This window comes from Alligator sinensis, unplaced genomic scaffold (genome assembly GCF_000455745.1).
Source record: "Alligator sinensis unplaced genomic scaffold, ASM45574v1 scaffold737_1, whole genome shotgun sequence".
Lineage (NCBI taxonomy): Eukaryota > Metazoa > Chordata > Crocodylia > Alligatoridae > Alligator > Alligator sinensis.
In genome coordinates, this window is record NW_005841930.1 from 3,052,657 (window position 1) to 3,057,223 (window position 4,567).

General features: G+C 47.2%; 1 protein-coding gene across 1 annotated transcript in view; it reads right to left on the reverse strand.

The window, feature by feature from the left end:
- Window positions 1-4,561, reverse strand: part of CDC40 (cell division cycle 40) — a 67,563-nt gene extending 63,002 nt beyond the window's left edge. Inside the window, exon 1 of the mRNA XM_025198870.1 lies at window positions 4,492-4,561. The gene's annotated coding sequence lies outside the window, so the exon portion shown is untranslated. The remainder of the gene's footprint in view (window positions 1-4,491) is intronic.
- Between the last annotated feature and the right edge of the window lie 6 nt (window positions 4,562-4,567).

The following is a 4,567-nucleotide window of genomic DNA, read 5'->3' on the forward strand; positions in this document are numbered from 1 at the left end:
CCCACATCTCCATCTTTCTTATTCAACTTCCCCTCTACCACAGCCCATGGTCAGCATGCAGCTGAAGCTGGTACCTGCCCCAGTCAATTTCTTCTTGGCTTTCTTCTTCTCCAACAGAACAAGAGACCATATATCCTAAACTCAAACCTCAGCTCCCTTTATTTTGTGCAGATTCAGTTAGAGCTGCTGTGAAACTGACTATGTGCTAAAGGGACAATTGCCAAATCTTTGCTGCTTGAGATTCAGATGGTGTCACTTCCATGTAGTAGAGGTATGCAGAGAACTTTGGCTATAAACCTATGCTTGAGACCGATAATATTTCCTGGTGGTAAAGGCCTGTAGTGAAGAAATGGATCCAGTGCTAACAGAAATAATTTATTGCCTTGAAGGAAGGCAGGGTGCCTGGTTCACTGAGATGCACATGTATAGTTTGCACTAAGAAATCTCTTCTTGACACCAGTGATACACCTTCTGTATCAAGTCTTCCTCTCTTATTTAAGCTTATGGAAAAGGGCATAGCAAGACAACTCAATTCAACAGCCTGAGATCATTTACTCTGGTTACCAACTTGTCCATAGCAAAAACAGCTCTGCTGGTAGTGGTAGATATTCTCTTTCTAATACAATGCAAGTATCGAGTATTCATCAGATCCATCAGCTGTATTGAATATAGAGGACCACAGCATGTTGACTTGTCTGTATACTTAGTGGAGGATAAGGCTACTCTAAGGTGGCACCTTACTGAGGGTCTCAGAAAACAGAACTGGATATTCACTGTATTACAGTAGCACCTACACCCAGTCATAGACTATACTAAGTAAATGCTGTATAAAACTGTACCCGTAAGGGGAGCACCCACTTGTGCACTGTGTGCAGTCTGGAGGGGCCAGGGCCCCTGCTGGTATAGCCTTTGGCTCCAGTCCAGGCTTAACTCAGTGCCCTAAACAGAATAAGATATACCTGTAAAAGTCTCTTTCTGGTATAAAATCTTTGCTACAGTTCTGCTAGCATAGCCAGTTCAATTAGGGGTGCCATTTTTCTACACTAAAATAACTATCAGCAAAAACAAAGGTAGGCCAGGCCTCAGCTTTATATCTTCATTTTCACTAACCTGACTGGAGCCATTAATGTCCTGGGGAGGAGAGGAGGAGGCATGAAGTCTCTGAACCCTGACCTGACAAGGTAAAGGTGCATTTGTGCACACATACCTTTTGTAGGCTGGGCTTATAACTTTGGGATTTGGCAGGGATCACAAGGGGAAGTTAAACTAAAATAACACAAAGATAACAAATGATTTAACTTGATATTGGAGTAAACAATAGATCTGGTAAAAGACCACTCTGTGCCTGAATGCTTGTCCAACATATTTCCTAACTATACAACTGGTCCCAAAACAACAACACACAAAAACCCCCTTCCTTGTCTCTTGTACCTTTCCTGGACCACCATATCTGCAACACTTCAGTCCTACTAAAAGTTTGAATACTACACTTTAAGCAACTGTCAGTGGTAGCAATAGTACTGAAAGCATACTTTGATATTAATATAGTTAAATAGAAACAAGAGTCTGTGCCCACTGATTAGCAGCCCCGCCTTTACTTTTATTTGACTTTTCAAGATGCTCATTCACCAAATGTAAGACTTTATGCTGCTAGCCCAAAATATATCTTGTTAGTTTGCTTATCCACTCTATCTTGCCTAAAGGAGTAAGTTTTAAAAACAATTTTGCACGACTGATTTAAGATGTCACGTGTTTTGAAAGTATGCGTGTTATCTAGACTATAGGGCAGGGTCACAGTTATTACAGTACTCTGAAGTTAGTGTTTTCCTCCTGACTCTAAAGAATGGCCCCTGTAAAAGTATATTTCAAGCAGGATTAGAATTGAAACACCCATTAATCATAATGTAGTAGCTTCTAACCACTGATGAGAGTAGAGTAGTTTGGGCCTTCCAAATTAATCTTGCTGTTGGACCTTACTGTACATACTGCCAATACCTTTTGCCACTTATCACTGTTCTTGTTCAGAGGACTCTACAGGTGCTAAGCTACATTTCTTTCAAACCTGGGACACTATGACCTCCCAAAGTGACTGGAAATGGCAAAACCGGAATAGAGAAATGCCCGAGCACCAAGTGACAAACATGAACAAATAATATGAGATGTAGAGTTACAGTAGTACATGTATTAACTCAAGACATTAAGGTGACAAAGCTCCATCCACCCAGCAAACATTCTGTGGAAGTGGGTGAGTTGTTACTCTGGCATCCCTTTCTGTTAAGCTTTTAGCTTTCTATACTTTACAGTTCCGACAAAAAAAAGTGAACCAATTGCATCCCAGCCTTCTGAGCTTGTGTCCCAGCCTTCTAGAGCTCACAGCTTTGCAAGCAGTTAGAGTGAAACTAAAGTTACAGGTCGGTTTTCATTGCTGCTGTTGACAGCACCTTAGGCAGCTGGTCAACCAAAACAAATTTCCTCCTGTTACAGCAAAAGCTCTGTTATCCGGCACCCACAGGGAATGGGGGGTGCTGGATAACCAAATATGCCAGTTACCTGGGACGCATCTTTGCCTGGTCGGGCTGCTGCCCCTCCCGCTGCATCCGGTGAGTCAGTGTGCTGGGGAACAGGCACCATGCCGCCCCTCCCCTGGCATCAGCATGCTGGAAGACAGGAAGGGGGCTCCCCACAAAGGCTGTTTTGCCCCGGGTGGTGTCCCAAAGTGGGACTTCTGGTTTTGCTTTTGCCACATTGACCAGCATGCCGGTTAATGAAGTGCTAGATAACACAGCCTTTACTGTATTTGGAAAGCCAGGCATAGAGACAAACACTGGAGACAATAGGATACATCAGTGGGTCTCAAACTTGTCAAACTGGAGGCAACTTCAGAAAATACCAGCCCTTAGTTTTTACTCAGTTTTTGAACTACAGAAAAATAACAGAGAAATTTTTCTGTTGCAGGGAAACCAGAAAAGCCACAGCAGGGCTGAAATAATTCCTAATGGACATTTCTGAGTTTATCTTGTGAATCTTGTTTGCACAACTAACAGCATCCCTGAAAAGACCTCAAGGCCATAAAGCGAGAATATAAAAAGTGCCACACTGGGTCAGACCAATGAGCCATCTAGCTGAGTAGCCTGTCTCTGACACTGGCAGGAGAGCATCAGAATTGATTTCTCTAGAACAGCAGTGCCCAACCCTTTGTGCCCCGCAGGCCAGATGGTCAGCACCAGGTCCATCTACAGGCCAGATCTGGCTGGTGGGCTTGATTCAGCATGTGGGGTCAGGGAAGCGGGGAGAGAGCCAGCAGGGCTGACCTCTCTTCAGGTGCAGAGGTGGCGGAGGGTGAAGGGAAGGTACAGAGGTCTGGCCTGATCTGGACATGTAGGGGGCAGGCCCAGCCCTGATCACACTGTGCAGCAATGGCTCAGGCAGAGTTGGATCTGGGAATTGTGGAGCTTCCACCGCTCCCCCACTGCCAAGTTCTCCCTTATGGGCTGGATGCCATGGCTCTGTGGGCTTGATATAGCCCATGGACCAGAGGTTGAGCACCCCTGCTCCAGAGTAATTTATCTCCTATTTCAATACTTTTCCTGGCATCCACCATTTATCAGGTGAGATACTGGAGGACACATCCAACCATTCTGCTCCGCTGCCATCAGGAGATCCATCCTACCATGAATGTCTCCAGTCCCTTCCCAAACCTGGCTGCCCTATCTGCCTCCACCACCTCCCACAGCAGAGTGCCACACGCTAATGGCACGTGGTGCAGCGCCAAATCTAACTTTCTCTTGGTGCTTTGTCATGACCAGATTCCAGGTTTGCAGTTTCCAAGAGCTCAGAGAAATCAGATAGCTCCAGCTTGGAAAGAAACGTCACTTTGTCTCTGTAGACTCCTTTGACGGAGAAGAGCGCTCAGGGGACAAACAGCACTTGGTGGACGTGCAGTGGGGTCCCACAGAGAGATTCAGCCACACGCTCTCTTGCTTGTTTTAAACCTGCTGCCTACTCTGGGCAGCAGCAGGCCTCCTAGTCCTAGCGTGGAACAACAGTTCCCGGGTCACTTGGGCCAAACCCACAGGGGGATTGTATGGGTCCAACTGAGGATACTGGGGCCATTCTAAGAATAAGAAAAGCAGAGAAGGGAAGTAGATGCCCGCCCCCACAGGACTGGGGAGAAAGTCTTGTTGGCCTCCCACAGCAATATCCAGCCCCCCTTCGCCAGAGGTAATGATAATAATAATAATAATAATAATCAGAGAATGGGGAACAAAATTACCGTTTTCTGGCCCCTTTCTGTCTGGGCCTAATTCACCCATGCCTGTGTCGGGCCTTGGCAGCAGACAGCCACCTATAGAGCCCCGGGCAAAGCAAAGCAAAGCAACCTCCCCCACCACCACCCCTCACCACGCACGTGGGCAATGTCCCCGGTTCAGCCCAGGCTCTGAGCCAGAGAGCAAGCGCCGCAGCGGCCGGGCAGCCCGGGCCGGGACCCACCTTCACGGCCACGGCCGGGGCGGCGTCGACGGGCAGGGGCTGGTGGGCGGAGGGCGGCGCGCGCAGGTGCAGCACG